We start from the raw sequence: 19414 nt of genomic DNA, 5'->3' as shown, positions 1-19414 counted from the left end.
GTTATATTAATCCAGATGATCTCAATGGGTCAATCAAGTTCATCCTCCTGTATTTTTGTGAAGGGATATGCATTTTGATAGATAATGCAACTCTCTTCTTTCTATTGTTTTTAAACAATTTATATATATCAATTGTTGTATTCCAATTATGGAAATCATCCCACCAAGTTTCAGTTATCCTTATCAAGTCATATTTATGTTCCTGAACTAAGATTCCCATACTTTTGGCATGCATATATAGGCAGCAGGTTAACTGTGATTAGCAGTTTGCTTTCCTTCATATGTTTTTACGAAGACTATTATTGGGCCCAATTAGAGCTGCTGGGTCTCTTCCTCTTATTGTGTATAACTCTTCATCTGTCTTTACCTCTGAGTTTTCATCTCCCCCTTTCAATCCAGTTTAAAGTCTTTCTCATTAAGCTCTTCATGCTGTGGCCGAACAAATTCGTCCCAGTCCTTGCCAGCAATCCAGGAAGCGAAGCCCATGGCCCAAAATTCAAATCCCTCATGTCACCACCACCTTTGTAGGCAGTTGTTTACCCTGAATATTTGGCTTTCCTTTTCTATTTCTGTTCTGTGTACTGGTAGGATGAGTGAGAAAATTATTTGGGCTGCAAAATCGTTGAGTTTGCTTCCCAGAGCTTCAAAGTCTGATGTGACTTCTTCACAGTTCCTGTTGTCTGTGTTATTTGTTCTCACATGAATGTGTAGTAGGCATGGGGTATTCATATTCATATCCTTGGGAATACGAATATGAATATCGGCACCACAGGTGCCTGAGAAAACCAGATCCTCCCTCCTGGACTGGGAGGCCCATTTGCCACTGGCTGCATGATGCACACAGCTGGTGTTGTTCTTGTTGAACAGCTAAGGCTTCCTTGCCTCCCCATACAGGTGACCGTTCAGCAGCTGAGCAGGGAGACTGTTCATCCCACCTCCTCATCAGAGCAATCAGCTGTGCGGGGAGGAGGGGAAGTGTTGTCCGGGCTGCTTCCTGGATTGGTGTGATAAGAACAACACTGGCTGTACACACTATGCAGTGAACAGTAAGTGGACCTGCTGGTTGGGGGCAGGGTCTGGTTTTCTCAGGCACCTGTGACGCCGATATTCATATTTGTATCCCCAGGGATAAAAATACATATTTCCAGTGTCTAATGAAGAGAGAGGGATATGCATCCATGGGTTTTAAGAGAGATTGCAATTTTATCACACCCGTCCAGGAAGACAGCATACCTGGTGGATCCATGGATCTTCCCACAGATATTGGTTTGAATCCCACACAGTAGGGATTTTACCACAACTACTCTTTTCTTCCTTTTTGTGGGTTATGGATTCAGTGACTCTGCTTAGCTGAGTTCCACCCTCTCTCATGTCTCCTGAGTGTCTTTCTCGGCATGCTATCTGCCAGAGACCTGCTCAAGAAACTGAAAGCAGTTTTGCAGCTCCACTGGTGAAGACGGTCTTTTCCTTCTTTTGCCCCTGAATGTGCCGTTGTCCTTTCCCCCAATCGCAAGGTCATTGATCTTGCTCTTACCGGCACCCTGGAGGTATAATAATGAGATAATACTCTTCTTGATAACCTTCATGACTTTTCTAAACTTAGCTTGAAGTACAAAAAATGTTGCCGTTGCCACCAGTCCACACCTCTGGGCCTCACTGTTCAAGGATCTGTATGCCCGCGTGTTTTTTTTTCCCTTCAACAGGTTCATACTGCATCATAAATTGCAAGGCCACTCATATATTCAAGAGTCTGTTGGGTTCACAAAGCAAATACAAAAGAGGTACTGCTCTGAGAACATCGGTTGAAAAGAGGGAGGATACTGTGGAGAGACAAGACTAATTCAGTTTAATTTCACGGATAAGTGCAGATTGGAATGTATGTAGTTCTTCTAATTTTCTCAGATCACAAAGTTCAAATTAGAAAGCTCTTTCTTTGGATAATGAAAGGCTTTTAGATAATCAATAATAACTCTCCCTGCATTATTTTATCAATGAGCTTCTCCATTATAATCATTTGCTCTACTTCCCAAGCATTACAGTAAATGCTCAGATTTCCACGTTCAGACTTCATGCATACACTGTACCTTTCTTTTGCTGTTTCCTTCCATCATGAAATGATTCATCAAGCTGTGAAAGCAAAAGGGTCCAAAGATGACACTTTGGTCATCTCATTTGTCCTCTCTTTCTTAAATAATCTTGAGCTTCCTCAAGATTATTCAAGAAAGAGAGGCCAAATGGGAATAGCTACAGCCTTCTCCAGCCCAGTGATCTCCGGATGGGTTAGATTACAGCTTCCATCATGTTGGCTGTCGATAGTGGGAGCTGGTGTTCAATTCATCTAGAGCAGTGGTTCTTAACCTTTGTTACTTGGATGCTTTTGAACTGCAACTCCCAGAAACCCCAGTCAGGACAGCTGGTGGTGGAGGCTTCTTGGAGTTGCAGTCCAAAACTCCTGAGTAACCCAAGGTTAAGAACCAGTGATCTAGAGGGTGTTTGGTTGTGCTTGGGCACCAGAAGTGGAGCAAAAAAAAAAAGTACCTAGCCATTGAGCACCATGATACATACTACAATCCATGTTTATGGATGACTTCTACCTTTGGTACCATTCTGCTTTGATAGAACTGAGCTTCCACCTTTGTCTCTAATGTACAATTAAATGGAACAATTATTAGAACCAGAGCTCTTCTAAGACATTTTGCTGCCTCAGGCAGTTGTTTTGGCACAAGAGATTGGAAGCACTTCTGAAGGAGCAGCTTTGGGCAATTGGCTGACTCCCTGCAGAGAAACTAAAGAAATAGGAAACTCTGGAGGACTTAGATAACAAGAAAGTAGGAAATTAGCTTGAACCAGATTAGCGCTGAACTTACAAATTTGTAGCTAATTTCTGTAAATCAGTATATAGCGAACTAAATATTGGTCTGTAAAGTATAGTACTTTGGAATACTTTGAGCAAATGCTCATTGCTGATTCCCTATGCCCATAATCATGGGGAAAAAAAACCTATATCCTGTCTTATTACAAATTTGTACCCAGAGTTTTTCCTCCACACTTCTTTCCACTCCTGACAGTAAAAGCACAATTGCTCATAAAATGCCTCAACTTCTGCAGTCCTCTCATGAGAGCCGACATCTGTTGCATGAGGAAATAATCTGTGCCTAATGATAGGACTAGATCTGACCATCCCCTACTCATAGTTTCCTTTTGCTAATTTTGAGGATTCCTACAATTCAGTGGCATAGCAGAGGGGGAATGCCAGTGTTTGTGGGGTGCAGTTTTGGGACCTTTTTGCCGAGCAGGAGTAAAGACATCACCCACCAGAGCACCAAAGTAAACAGCAGACGCTCCTTGCTCATACATGTAATAATGAGGCTTTCAGACTTCATTGTTGTTTGATACTGGTTAACACACATCAAGATGGAGAAAGGGGAAGATAGGTAGAGGTTAGATTATTTTTTCCCTATTTCATTCCCCCCCCCCCCAGTTTAACCAGCAACCCTACTTTGCAATACTGTTTGCATTTTGAATTAGAAGCTAAAGGTTGCATTTCAAAAGGCTGAAAATCAAGGGTTTTTCAATTAATCACCACTGAGTTCAATGGATTTTACTCTCAAATATCAATGCACAAAACTAGTAATGCCCCCACTAAAAGCCTGCATTTTATGCTAGCTATTGCTTCTGAATATACTCTGTTAACAAAGTTCTGCACTTCAATATGCATAACTACAACCTTGCTGCAATTACAGTGACTAGATAATTATGACTGAGACAGATACTCATTGCATAGGTAGAAACTGGAAGAATTAATTTTGTGAACCAATCCCAGGAACCCGAAGCCAGCGTGGCCAATATGGATTGTTTGCAACCAGGATTAGCAGCTCATATTTGTTTTTACAGTGCAACATCATGATGATGATTAGTATAGATGATGATGCTACCTGTGACCATGTGGTTGGACGTGACACAGATTTAGCCAATAACCACACAACAACATTTCATTTATATGGACATTGATTTTCATCTCATATTTTGAGCTTCCTTGCCGGATGGTCTCTTAAAATATTAATAGGTTATTCCATCTTCCGTTAGCCATTGTTAAGCCAGAACAGGCATTGTTCAAAGCATTCTAAAAGACCTCAAGCCAACACATAAATACTCAAATTACATTAAAATCAGTGGGCCTCAAACTTACACAAATCTGTGCTGGATTATGTACAAGAAATTATTCCTATCCTCCCATCCCTTTCTGCCCCCTTCTCTTTCTTTCTTTCTTTCTTTCTTTCTTTCTTTCTTTCTTTCTTTCTTTCTTTCTTTCTTTCTTTCTTGATTTCTACTATTCAACTGCAGTAAAGTTATTATTTTCAGATAAATCTAGGGTTTAACACCGAAGGCATGTTTCATTTTTGTTTTTAAATCTCTCACAAGCCTTTTAGACTGCAGTTCATACAATTTTCCATATATATCATTAGGGTGTCCAAAAGGACAGGGCTTCTTAATTAAAATGTAGAAGAGATAATTCAGAATGCAAGCTTACTGAAATGCCTTCTTCTGCATAACTGTTAAAAGGGCAACCACACTCTTTTAAAAAACAACAGATTCCTTAGATTAGGGTCCCACTCTGTTTAGAACATTTATTCAAGCAGTATTTCCTCAAGTGGCGAAAGGCATCTATTTATCCTAGCACATGCTTTCCCATATATATTCTTCTTGAACTTGGAATGCTTTGTTTTGTGACTGGTCAGTGGAAGTCAAATTTGGGCTTAAATTTGGAAATCTGAACACTGAGGCACCAATTTCTGAAGAAATCCTGGTGTCAAAAAGAAAAAAAAGGTGGATCATCAGAAATACATTTTGTTCTTAGCTTCTAGTTTGACCCTAATCAATACCTGCAATTCGATAAATTCACTTCATGTATATACTACTACTTTCCGAAGCAAATGTCATCTTGTTCCAAGTTTCCCAAATATTCACATACATTACGATATAACAATAGAGTCCTTATCACAAGCATGCTGTTCTATTATCAACTATTATCAACATTCTAAACATGATATTTTGCTGACAGGACAGGTTGCATTCCTACAATCACTATCATCCTCAGCCCAGATACTCACAGAATTTCTCAGAGCAATAACAAGTTTCTGTTAAAGATATACAGACTTCCGAAGTTTGGGGCAGGTTACTTTTTTGGAATACATTACCCATAATCCTCCCATTGAATTGGCCAGTGGTAATGTTGGCTGAGGTATTCTGTGGACTGTAGCCCAAAAAATAACTTCTCTAATATCAGAGAAATTCATAAGTCAGAGCAGATAGTTACAGCTGTGATAACACTTTACTTGGAAAACATTTTTATGATAGGAACAGAGCCACACCACCTTTTTCTTTCCCATTTATCTGGCAGAAGGGGATCTTTCAATTTCCTCTACTGCCTTTATTTAATTTAATGCTTCTACAAACATTATTCTCAGGTCAATTATTCATGGGTCTTATTGAGCAATGCCATTTAAACTAGTAAGAGTAGGCCTCACTCAGTTTGGCAACTGTATTTCAAAGAGCTGGCTGTGTGCCACTACTATTCTTAAGAAGGCGATGCCCATAAAAATATGTAGAGAGCAAGCAGAACAAGTCATATTTTCCTATTCACATTTCTCAGCAAGAGCTATACAGAGACATACTACCTATGATAATTTGTTTGTTTGTTTAAAATATTTTTACTCTGCCTTACTCCTGAAAAAGGACCCAAGATGGCTTACATCCTTAAAAGACAGTATTTAACTAGATGTGATGCAATGCAAAGCCTTCATAACTAGTAGCCAAAAGATCAGTCAGTGTATGCAACCTGTGAAGGATCTATTGAGTTTGGGGGGTCCTTGGTGTTTATGAGATTCCATGTTCATGTGGTTTGATGTATACCGGACAGTTAGGGAGAAGCACTGAAATCCAGTGCAAGGAACATAAGCACTATCTTAGTTTGGGTCAGGAGGAAAAGTCTGCATTAGCAAAACACAGCTGGGAAGCTGTTGGCTCTGCCCAATGAGCCAACAAAGGACAAATTTATTTGCAGGCTAAGGGAATATAGGCTGCCCTTTGCAAAGATGGCAGCTGCAGCTTCCCTGCCCTAAATGAAGCTGCAGCTCTCTTCTTTGAAAAAGGTGGCCAATGTCACTTACCGCAGGCTGTGGCAACAGAGGCTACAGCAGCGGGGTGCCAGATGGTGGCAGTGGCTAATGAAGGGAGAGGAAGGGGGTGAAGGATAGGCTGTGGGGTGGGTGGCTTTGGGGCTGGCTGGCTGCCTATTGGCCCACCCATCAGCTGATCGATAGGCCCATAGGCAGAATGGGAAGACCATAGGAAGAGAGGGAAGGCTAGCCTATGGGAGACAAATAAAATGGGGCAATATTCATGCCTTCATATTCAATGGGGTCTCTGGAACTGATGAATATGAAGGATGAATATTTAACGAATCAGCGATTTTTTTTACAAATATCGCAATCCTTTTTGTAATTCATCCCCATGTCTAGTAGACATTCGTAGATGAGTTCTCTTTTGCATGCTTAGTGAGAAAATGCCTAAATTGCGAAGAATTTCAGCAAGCTCTGGCCTCATTATTTGGGTTGTGCCTGCTCTGTCTTTTGGCCAACCTAACATCTGCAACTCCATCAATTGCTGGAATGCAGCCCTTAAAATTGAATGGTGGTGAAATGTGGTGTGCTTGAAGTACAGTGGTCTGCGTAGCTTCTCTGGACCCAGATAGAAAGAAGAAACAGAACTGGTCCTGATCAGCAAATCAATGTACTTTAAACCACCAAACAATCACTGGGGTCAAGTTGATGTTAAGCAGGATGAAGTTATGGAACAGCTGCTCAATGGCCAAGGAGGAAAGCATCACCTCTGAAACCTACCCTATAGCCATGATAAAAAACATCATAAAGTCATAGCTCCGTAAGAGATGTTTGCCCAGGAGTCCAGAAGTTTATCATGGATATCACAGATGATTGTGCACAATACTAGCCTTCCAGAACAGGTTTCTAGATACCCATCATATGTCTATCCACCTCTTCTTTTTTCCTGGCACCACCTAAATTCAGTCATAACCCCCCCCCCCCCCCCCACACACACACACACACACACAAACTTGCTTAAAAGGAGACGATTTTTCCTGTCTGTCAGTGCATTACCTGGGAGTAGCTAGACAGCCAGTGAAGCCATCCCCATCTCATGAAAGTGCAATTCTATTTTATCTACCTTCAGACTCTGGGAACCATCCATCATCCGAATTGCTCCTTACCCTATCTATAGAACACTTCATGTGGTGTGGTGGATGGTGGATAAAGCAATGGATTAAGACTCAGGCCTGAGTTCATGTCCATTGATACTGAGAGTGTGGAAATTGGAAAATCACTCCTTAAACATCTCACTTAGCTTGAAAGCCCTGATAAGGTCACTATAAGTTGATGCAGACTTGAAGCCACTTAACAACTATCTATCTATAGAGGTTAGAGGTTCTAGCCTACCCAGTAGTGCTGTTTCCCACAAAACATTCTGCCCAAGACTTTGCATTGCTTCATGACCCCAGAATTCACAGCTGGGCACAGCAGCCTTCTACATTCATAGCAAACATACAGTTCTGCAATAGATCCCCTAGTTCACTTCCTCAAGTCAAGAATCAAGAAACTATAGACTTTCATGCCCAGGCAGCTTCATATTGATCTAGAATTACATAGATTGTGCAACAGTTGCCCCCTGGGGAAGAAAATCAGCCTTGTTTGCAGTTGTTCTAAAGTGTTTCTTTGCTGCAATACATAAAGACTTACTTTCTATGTTTACATGGACAAAAGCTATTAGCTCAGCAGGACATTCCATTAGTCAGCTATTTTAGTTACCTGCCTGCACCATCATTATTTTGTTTAATAATTTGGGAATGACAGCTCTATTGAAGCATGCCACAACCAGTGCAACCCAATTAGCAACAACCTCAGCCAATCTGTGGTTGATTGTTGCCACATTATTTTTTGTACTGTTGTCTTGCATAAGAAAAACAAGAGGAAATTAAATGAGACAATTGATTAACCATCACAGAAGAAGATGTGTTTTAGATCTGTTTCCGTCCCTATTTTGATTCAGCTGATCATGCCTTGTAATCTATTATGTATAAATCCAATGGGTGATCAATGAATAATACATAGATTTAAACCAAAGATAGATCGTCCATTATGCTAAGTACACTTCAGAACAGGGCAGATGCCCAAAAGAGTGGAACTAACTCCAATTATGCAATGAGCAACGTGTTCAAAAGAGGGACCATGTAACTCGGCTTGAATAAACCTAGTGAAAAGTCCTGTGTGGCACCTGTGATATATAGCTGATTTATTGTAGCATAAACCTTTGTGTGCTGTTGCCCATTCCATCAAAAGCATGAAGTACTATCCAGGATATTCCTCCCCCCCCCCCCCCGTATAGATTCTATCAGAATTCCTTGCCCTATCCTCAGAAAAGGCAGAAGAGTGGCCACTGTGTTTAACCAGCTCAGAAGATAGGACTGTTTCATACTCTGTACATTTGCCTTCTTCAATTAGTCTTCAGAGAGGCCTTTCTCTCAGTCCCACCATGCTCACGGGTATGTGTTTGATGGGGACGTGGGAGACGGCCTTCTCTGCCACTCTCCCAGACTCTGGAAGTTCCCACACACACACACACAAGGAAACAAAACTGACCCCAAATTTGCAGCTCTTCCACAAGCAGGCAAAGACCTTTCTCTTCAGGTGAGACAATAAACAGAGGGTTTATATTTTGTTACCAAATCTCTCTCTCTTTTTTAATGCTTTTACCCTATGTTATCAATTCTTCTTTAATATTTGAATAATTTACTGTTTTAGCTTTTAATCTTCTGTTTTTAATGATGCAAGCCACCTTGGGTCCTTTTTTTTTAGGAGAAAGGTGGAGTAGAAATATATAAAATAAAATAACTTGTAGGGATCTGATAACCTCAGACTTTGTTCCGTGGACTTCGTTCCATGGTGGTTTTCTCTGTGGAGATTCTGTCATTAGAACCAAAAGCTGCCTCTAAGCCACAAGGGGGCACTCAAGGAACACGAAATTTGTTCAAACAAGTTTTGGGGGAAAATTACAATCCCTCATTTTCAGAGGTTTTGCTTCCTCAGCTCAAGGGCATTCAAAATGTGAAGCAAATATCTGCAGAAAAAATTCTTGGCTGCTTTTCACAGTTGCTCCATCTCCACTCACTCCGCTTCCACTGTGAAGCTGTATTGCTTCATGAAAGAGACTGCCCACTATTACTCCTTCTGAAGAGCACACACCATTGTACTGACACTGCCAGGCCCGTTTCCAAATCTGAATTGTTCAAAAACACTGCAATGCATTTTCCTTTAACATGCTGAAGATGAGATCATGGAGAGTGGGGACATAAAACAACAGAATGAAATTCAACAGGAATAAGTGCAAAGTACTGCACCTCAGAAAAAGAAACCAATTGTACAGTTACAAGATGGAGGATACCTGGCTCAGCAAAACTAAGAGCAAGAACGATCTTGGAGTTGTCGTAGGTCACAAGCTATATATGAGCCAACAGTGCGATGTGGCTACAAAAAAGGCAAATGCTATTTTAGGCTGCATTAACAGAAGCAGAGTTTCCAAATCTTGCGATGTGCTGGTCCCCCTCCATTCAGCACTGGTTAGGCCTCACCTTGAGTATTGTGTCCCATTCTGGACACCACACATCAAGAAGGATGCTAACAAATTAGAACAAGTTCAGAGGAGGGTGACAAGGATGATCAGGGGGCTGGTAACCAAGCCTTATGAGGAAAGGCTGAAAGGATTGGGCATGTTTAGCATTGAGAAAAGAAGGCTGTGGGGTGATATGATAGCACTTTTCAAATATTTAAAAGGCTGTCATAGAGAGGAGGGGCAGTGTCTGTTCTCAATCATCCCAGAGTGCAGGACATGCAACAATGGACTCAAGTTAAAGGAAGCCAGATTTTGATTGAATATCAGGAAAACTTCCTAACTGTTAGAGCAGTACGACAGTGGAACCAGTTACCCCGGGAGCTGGTGAGTGCTCCAACACTGGAGGCATTCAAGAAAAACTTGGATTGTCACCTGGCAGATATACTTTGATTGTATTCCTGCGCTGAGCAGGGTGTTGGACTTGATGGCCTTGTAGGCCCCTTCCAACTTCACTTTTCTATGATTCTATGTTTGGAAAGACTTGCACCAAATCAAAAAACAAACTGAGTGTAAAAAAGACAGACAACCAAATACTTTAATGAAAGGTTGGCTAAAAAGTTTTTAAACGCACAAACAGAATTTCATTCAAACATTTAGTGTATACACAAACAAATGTCAGCTGTTAGACACCCACTCAGGCTGGCCACAAGCACCATGGCTTATAAGGAACATTAGGGTTTGAGTGTCTACAGAGACCTGGGAGCCTACTAACTCCACAGTGTAGATCCACTTTGTATGAATCGTGATGGTCAGGAACACCTGGACTACAGAGGGCAATGGGGTATTTCCATGGCTACTGATGTTTCCTATAATGAACCTCCTAAGGAACTTCAACACCAGTCACAAACCAAATCTATGAACCTGTGACATGTGGCAGTGCTTCCCAGTCTGGGGTCCCCATATGTTCTTGGACCACAACTTCCAGAAATCCTGCTCAGCACAGTTAGTGGTGAAGGCTCCTGGGAGTTTTAGTCAAAGAACATCTAGGGAACCAAGGTTGGGAACAACTGACATATGGGATTCTGCATCTTCAGACTTATGGGGCAGGACGAGAACCCTTTGTCTATATTCCAGAAGCAGGCCCACCACCACAGCACAACTGGCATTAGTTAGGCATCATATGGGATTCGGGGTTCCTACACTTCTGGAACAATACAAGCCCCCTTTCCTTTAAACTTTACAAGCTACTTCAGCAAACAGATAAATCTCACCTATAAGCAGAAGGGCTAACTAAACTTTAGTTTTCAGCTCAATATATTTATAAAGAGAGAAAATCAAGCATCATCATATGCTTTTAAAGGACAATGAAACCTAGAATTAGCAGACTAAAGCATACTTAACTTACCTTCCTTAAGTGAAGCTTGCAGAAGAGTTGGGCACCCAGAGCTTTGCAGTGTGGCATAGTCTGGTCTTGACACTTCGCCAGCCACTCAAACACAAAGAAGATTTCTTAACATCAGGGTATTTTTACGTCAGACAAAGGGAGACCAGCAGGCACAGGCAATGCAGACGTATTTAGATGTATGGTTTGCACTGCACAGAAGCTGGGAGTGTGTGTGGAGCCAACAAGTATAATCACAACATATCCATCCACTGCAACCAACACACACACATACAGAAAATCTGTAGAAATGTTGTGACTTTCTGAACAGTGCTCCCGACTCAACCAATATATTGTTCACTGTACACACAGACATGGACACACACAGGCATGTGGGTGAGTGCCATCCCCAACACATGTTGGCCGATATCCTGTTGAGCTGGCCCTGATTGGCAGGTGCAGATTGACTCCAAGTAAAGGCGCTCTTTTTTTTTGAGATTTCATTGTATATCTTTGTCACATTGTATGCAAGTTGTGGGCATCTTGGAGTTGCAAAAGAAAGCCTTTCTGCATGTAATGGGTTTAGATAATATTTCAGCAATTATCAGTGTCACACACAGAATGTGCACCTTTCATCATCTATCTAGTTAGAGAAGAAGATAACACCAAATTGTGTCACTAAATTATTCAATTATAATTTCATAATTGGATATTATCAAATTACCATGAGTTATGGAATTTAGTCCTTGCTGGAATAATTAATGTATACACTGAAGTAAATTGTCCAGCAGGCATGGGGCAGTGATTCACCCAGAACTGAATAATTAATTGGGGAAACCTTCCTCATCATCCTACACTCCTTACCACCACTATACATTGCTTGTGGAATATCACTGCCATTCTTAGCTTAAATTGATATATTATGAAAAAATGATTAGACCGAGTCCATTGTTTATGATTAAAAGCCCTTATCACTCTGTTTTAGAAGACAATCAGATCTTTTCTGAAAGGTAAGGAAGTGTGTGTGTGTGTGTGTGTTTCTTTTCTTTTGCTTTCTTTTGTTTGTTTTGTTTTTTGATGGTGGTGTTTCTTCTCCCATTCCAGGCTAACTAGTTGTGCAGATCCCATTTGGGACAAAGGTGTGCTAATTAGTCTCTTTATTTATGGTGTTTAAAGCTAGGTGATTGCTGATCTCATAGTATTTGTATCACATTTGTATCAGTTGGACAGGCATTGTGTTGAACAAGTTGGAGTCCAATCTGGAAAGCAGAACATTCAGAAGTGCTTTCAAAAGGGTCCAATTTTTCAAGCAGCATGCAGATCATTCCTCTACTCATATTATTAAATTCTAATTATAGCCTGTTGATGCCCAAGACGGTAGTTGTTGGTAAATCTATATATACTGTGGGGTGCTTTTTTTCCCTCCTTGCCAAAGCTTGCATGCTGTATTTCTTAACCTGTTGACGCTTAGTTAACACAGAAGGAGGGAGAGCATATGTATATATGCATGAGCAGGTTCAGATATTTAGGTTGAAACATACCAGATGAGCAGAACCCTCATTTCAGGGGAAATTCTGGTAATAGAATAGACAGTTCACTGAAGGATTACAAATGAGTTGTTTTATTGGCCAAAGAGCAAGACTCAGGCTCCTTTTCATCTTCCTTTCATCTCTAAGCATCTCTCATGGAGGTTTTAAGTAGGGATGGCTTCAAAGTTAGAAAGGTTCTTCAAACTGGATGGAGGAGAAAGCTGAGGCAATTTGGCCTTCACTTCCTCCTGTCTTCTTTTGTCTGAAATTGCTGCAAGTACATTTTTTTAAAAGGCTGTCCTACTTTGAATACATCATGAGAAGGCAGAATTCTCTGGAAAAGATGGTAAAGCTAGGAGAGGTGGAAGGTAATGGGAAAAGAGGAAGACCAAATAAGAGATGGATCAACTGTCTAAAGGAAGCCACAGGCTTAAGTTTACAACGGCTGAATAGGGCTGTTGAGGACAGAAAGCTGTGGAGATTGCTCATTCATGGGGGGCACCATAAATTGGAAGTGCCTTGATGGTGCGTAACAAAATACAAAACAGAAACATACTAATTATAGATTGGTTCATAGCAACCTTTCCATTCGAAGGCCTGCACCATGAAACTTTGCTTCAGAACTGTGAACTTCACCATTAACAAGACATAGACATGATCAGAACAGTCCCACAGGCCCCCTATGTTGAAGACCAGATGGGATTTTCCCAGAAAATTCCCCACCCTAATTTTGTCCATGAAGATAACTGGGTCCCAATTCTGGTGAGCAGTTGTGATCCTCTACAACTTTCAAGATGCTCATATCCTAGGAAGTCTGAGACTATTATTAGGAGTGGATAAATGACCGGGCCTTTAAAGTGGAGATTTGGCTGAGTGTTTATAGAATACTGAAGGGAAACTGAAGACAACCATCGTGCATTTCTGACATTCAGGTGCTGAGTTCACTTGCTTAGGAAGGCCAAAATAGCACCATCCATCCACAAGAAAGAGGTCTCAAAAGGCTTGGGAGAACCTCAAACTTTGAAGAGATATGGGAAGTTTTTAAGGACAGGAGGATCAAAACTGATTAATGAGCATTGATAGTGTTCACTGCCCATAGAATTTGGAGAGGGGTAGGAATAGGAAGTTTGGTGTGGATGCAGAATGGAATGGAGTGATTAGTATCCTGAACAGACACACTCCATGCTGCAACTTTGGATTGCAATTGGAAACATGCTCTGTCTGGTGTCTGTGATTATTGGGGGGTATCCGCCAAAGTCAGCATTAATCTTTAGTTGTTCTTCAAAAATCAGTTTTACCCAGTGCATAGTCAGATACATTAAGAATGACTATCTGGAATGAAATCAGAACAAGATCATTTCATTTTGATTGCAGTACAATTTACATATAGTTTGCAATGTTTTAGAAATTTCCAAGTGTGGCTTTTGTGCTTAATCCATCAGATAAGCTTTTGATCAGAAGAGGAATAACGGCATTAAGTGATTTGGAATAAAGAAGTTGTATTTCAGGCAATCATTTTTTGCTTACAGTCCTCTGAAACAAGTGGATAACTAGCGAATCCCTAACAAAATCTGTAATGAAATATTGCAGCATAGCCTCAATACACCTGTTCAAAGTTCCAGTACACCTTGTCTTGTGAGGATGTAACTTCAATTTATAGGTTCCCATCCAGTCCACCACTGATTCCAGGTATGGGCCCAGCACTTGCTGAGCACAACTGGCACATAGAAGGATTGCTGGGTGTTATTTGCACACTGATAACACTGTGTTCCAAGTCTCCTGGCACCCTATCCTAGTGGAAATGGTTATTTTAGGTAAGCACTGCCTACACATGCACACACTTCTGCTTGCAGTTCCACCAAGGGCACTAACAGCTGTCTTTCCTTTATCTTTGTTTCTGTTTGGACTTAATTTCTGCCAACACTAGGCAACTTTTCTTTTACCATTAAAAAAGAAGTGCTATATTGGCCTATCTAATAAGATGGTGGTGGTTATTAGTGAGAGCAATATGTGAATAGTTTTGTCCACTTCAGATGTGTTAACCTTACACTGCTACATTTTTAAATGCCATTATTCCTATTTATAATGGTTTTCCAGTATTAAATATTTTAAAAAGCAGTTCTGCACTTGGAGGTTTATTCACTTCTCTCTGATTGAAATCAGTATTGAACTGTAAAACCAAACTCCAAGAGAGAGTAAGTTGCATCGATTTCAACAGAAACGAGTGCACTTAGAGATGAGTTGGACGAACACTCAACTGTATTTGGCCAGAAAGAAGGAACTCTCTCTCTCTCTCTCTCTCTCTCTCTCTCTCTCTCTCTCTCTCTCTCTCTGTGTGTGTGTGTGTGTGTGTGTGTGTGTGTGTGTGTGTGTGTGAGAGAGAGAGAGAGAGAGAGAGAGAGAGAGAGAGAGATCTAGAATAAGAATCTTCCATCCCTTGAAGCATTTTTCCAGAGCAGAATTGCACATGGCCCCCATCCATTTTTGTAGCCTCTCAAACAAGGCCACACCCACAGTAGGCCAGGCTGCTTTGCTTTGCCTCCATACCATTGACTTTGAGAGGGCTCCCAGTCTCAGAGGACTGGGAAAAAGAGGCACATATTGTCAAGATTCCACTCCTACCTTCAGGGTCTTGAACAGAGAGTAGTATAGAATGCCTTCTCCTCAGAATTAGACTGCAGGTTTCTTCAAGGTTCCGTCTTGTCATCTCTGCTATAAAACCACTAGGACATGGGACCAGGGGGTTTAGGGCACAGTATTACCAGTGTACAAATGGTATCCAGTTTTACTTCTCTGTTGCAGCTATGATCTGCAAGTGCAGGGACAATATCTGTGGTGTACTGAATGGGAAATAATAAATTAAGCTTACATCCTGACAAGACAAAGTCTCTGTGGATCAGTAGGTCCCAGAGAGACGAATTAGGCTAATCATCCAGTTTCAGTTCTGTAGAATCCTGCCATACTGTGTCTAGTATGGGAAAAATCCTTGATCCAAAGTCAAGAGGCTTCAATTGTAAGAAGCACTTGTGGCCAGCTATGATTTTTTCCCTACTTATTTTATTCACTGCATTAATATACCAGCTTTCCTCCACCGAACTCCAAAGAGCATACATGGATCCCCTCCTCCCTGATTCATCTTCAGAACAAGATGAGCTCACCGAGAGTATGAATATGACCCAAAGTTGCTCAGTGAAGTTAATAGTCAAGTGGGGATCTGAACCCAGGCCTTCCAAGTGCACATCCAACACTCTAACCACAAGCCAACTGTAGTCCTTCTTAGAACACAAAAATATAAGAAGAACCCAGCTGGGTAAAGCCAAGGGCCCATCTAGTCCAGCTTCCTGTATCTCACAGTGGCCCCACCAGATGCCTCTGGGAGCACATGAGACAACTAGATACCTGTCTCCTGATACCACCACCCTTCATCTGGCATTTTGAGGTTCCTTCCTTTGAAGCCTGGAGATTATACATCCCCATCATGGCTTGTAACCTGTGATGGATTTTTCCTCTAGAAACCTGTCCAATCCCCTTTCAAAGGCATCTAGGCCAGACATCATCACCACATCCTGTGGCAAGGAGTTCCACAGATTAACAACACGCTGGGTAAAAAAATATTTTCTGTTCTCACTCTCCCAACATTCAATTTGAGTGGATGTCCCCTGGTTCTAGTATTGCGCGAGACTGAAAAGAGGTTCCTTTTATCCACTTCAACCATCCACTGCAAAATTTTATACGTCTCAATCATGTTTTCCCTCAGGCACCTTTTCTCTAGACTCAAGAGCCCCATACGCTGTAGCCTTTCCTCATCAGGGAGGTGCCCCAGTCCAGTCATGATTTTAGTCGCTCCCTTCTGCACCTTTTCCAGTTCCACTATGGCTTTTTTGAGGTGCGGCAACTATAACTGTACACAATGCTCCAGGTGTGGCCTTACCAGGCTTTTATACAATGGCATTATAATGTTGGCTGTTTTATTTTCAATCCCCTTTTTAATGATACATTGCATAGAATTGTGCTGCTACACACTGGCTTCACACTTTCATCGAGCTGTCCACCAGCACACCAACATTTCTTTCTTGATCCATCACAGACAGCTCAGAACCTATTAGCTGATAAATAAAGTTTTGCTCTTTTTTTTTTTTTTTTGCCCCAGTGTGCATTACTTTACATTTTCTTATCTTGAAATGCATTTGCCATTTTGCTGCCCATTCTCCCAGTTTGGAGAGATCCTTCTGGAGCTCTTCGCAATCCCTTCTGGTCTTCACCACTTGGAGATGTGTCATCTCCAAACCTGGTCACCTCGCTGCTTATCTCTGTGTTGCACTGCAATGATCTGGTGACAGTAGTCCATGCTTCTGAAATGGACTATGGCAATGCATTCTATATGGTGCTTCTTTTGAAAATGATCCAGAGGTTGCAAATTATTGCATGGGTGGTAACCTGACCACCACTGGCTAAGCACATGACCTTTGTTTTTTGCTTTGGCTGCCAGTGAACCACTGGGACCAATTCAAGGTGTCAGTATTACCCTACAAAGTCCTGAACCAATCAGGACCACACAGTTTGTCCGTCTGCGTGGCATGACTTATTTTGTGCTGATAGGAGACCTTAGCCCTAGGGTGCTTCCTATGGAGTCCTTTTCCATGTCCGATCTTCGCAGTCAGAAGCTTTTCATTAGCAGATGGATAAAGGGAAGATACAGATGTGGTTTTTGAAAGCACAGTCTGGACTCGATCCTCATAAGCTTCCCAACACCTTCCTGACCTATCAGAAGAAAAGGGTTGGAACTTTTGGAAGAGCCCCATGTTTTGTCATTATGAATTGATCTCCACTTGTGGTTAAGCATGTTTTGTGTTCATCTCCACTTACTTTTCTCAAGGGTAGAATTGCTGTATGTCTTTTAAATGGATAATCCTTTTTAGAGAAGGGAGACTTTTCTTTGCCCTTCTGATTCCCAGCAAACTTAAGAGACCACCCAGGATGAAAGCTGTCACCTGAAAAGCCTAGTTCAAGAGTCTGCAAACTTGTCCTCAACGTTACCTCAGAAGGCCTACATGGCTTTGGCATCAGGCCTCCGCTCCCTCCTCCAGCCTAGGTTTTACAACCTCTTGCCAGTTTAAGACACCTGGGAGCTCAACACCTTCACAGAGTTTTGAGCCCTTTGGGTTGGCCCGATAAAGATAGACTGCCGCAATAATAAATTTCACAATTTTGTCTTGTGGTTGAAATAGTTACCCCTGCTTTTGGCAAGGATGGTGACAATCTTGCTGCCCAACGGCATCCACTATGATGCCTGAGGCCCTTGTCCAAAGCCCCCTCCCCCCTTCCCCCCCCAAAAAAAACACCCTTTCTGAAGGATGCTTCCCGGAGAACGGCGTTAGAAGGGACGTTTGCCAAACGAGTTTACAAGAAAATAAACGGTTATTCCCAACGCATCCATCGATCTTCTTGCCTCCTGCCTTTCTTGCTCTTCGGCGTTGGAGACGGGAGACTCGGACGTCCCCGGAGCCAAATAGCGCCCGAGGCGATGGAGGCCGTTGCTGGAGGTGGAAAGAAGGAGCGGAAATGGGATGAAAGGATCGGCACCGGCCACGTGGCGTCTGGAAACTCCCGGGAGCGCCGGAGCCGAGGAAGCGCCGCCGCGGGGATCTCCCTGGGCGAGGCTGAAGGCGGCTGGGAGGAGGGAAGGGAAGGAAGGGCTTCCGCCGCAGCCCGGCGCGATCCGTCGCGTTCCCAGACCTCAGGGCCTTGAAAGACCCCCGTTTGGAAACTCGCCCGGAAGGGAGATCTATTTTTAAAAGACTTCTCTTCGGGAAATCCGACGCGGCCGCCGAGCAAGCGAGAGAAACGTCGCAGCTGTCGGAGGAAACCTCGGGCCTGGCAAAAAAAAGGGTCCGTGGCGCTTTCAGAGCGAAGGCGGAGATGTTTGTTCCTCGTCAGAAAAGTAACGGGTCCTGGAACTGGGAGACTCAAACCTCCCAAAGATCAAGAAAAGTTGGGCCCATACTCCTAGGTATTTGAGGCAAATGTATATTAAAATCTATGCAACCAGAAATCCCTTCCCCTTGCAAAAAAAATATAAAATATTAAGAATGCTGCCGTAGTTAAATCCATCCAGATGTGTGTTTCTAAGGTGGGGAAGCCTTAGAAAAAGTGAATCTACCATCGGTCGTTCCTCACTTACTCGGAAGAAGCCCCACTGGGAAACAATGAGAAGGGATTTGCTTCTGAAGAGAGACGGAGTTTCTCTTGCCAGTCTTTCTAAACACTATGATGCAGGCGACTGCATTGAATTGATGCTTTTGAATTGTGGTGCTGGAGGAGACTCTTGAGAGTCCCCTGGACTGCAAAGAGAACAAACCTATCCGTTTTGAAGGAAATCAACCCTGAGTGCTCACTGGAAGGACAAATCAAAGCTCGCCTCCAGCACCACATTTCAAACGAATCAACTTTTTCCCTGTCCGCTTTCTTAAGTACCCAGCTTTCACACCCATAAATATTGACCAGAAATACAAGTGTATGGGTGATCTTGGTCCCCAGTTATGCACCCTTACCCGTGGTGATCTTCTCTAATTTCTCCACTGTCGCCCTTCTGAGTCTCAGTCTTCTTCTGATTTCTTGGCTGTAGTCTCCATTTGGATTGATGATTGAATCAAAGTATACAAAATCTCTAACTACTTCAGTTATCACATCTAATAGTCACCCACTAATCTTCCCATCAGGGGGTGAATCTACTATGAAACTAATAAAGCTTAAAGCTCAGGGCCCCTAATTCGAATAGGGCCAGGAAGTGACTTTAGACCAGGGGTTTTTTATTTATAAA

This window comes from Pogona vitticeps, chromosome 3 (assembly GCF_051106095.1).
Source record: "Pogona vitticeps strain Pit_001003342236 chromosome 3, PviZW2.1, whole genome shotgun sequence".
NCBI lineage: Eukaryota > Metazoa > Chordata > Lepidosauria > Squamata > Agamidae > Pogona > Pogona vitticeps.
The sequence above is the reverse complement of the archived record's forward strand: the minus strand, read 5'-3'. Positions refer to the sequence as shown.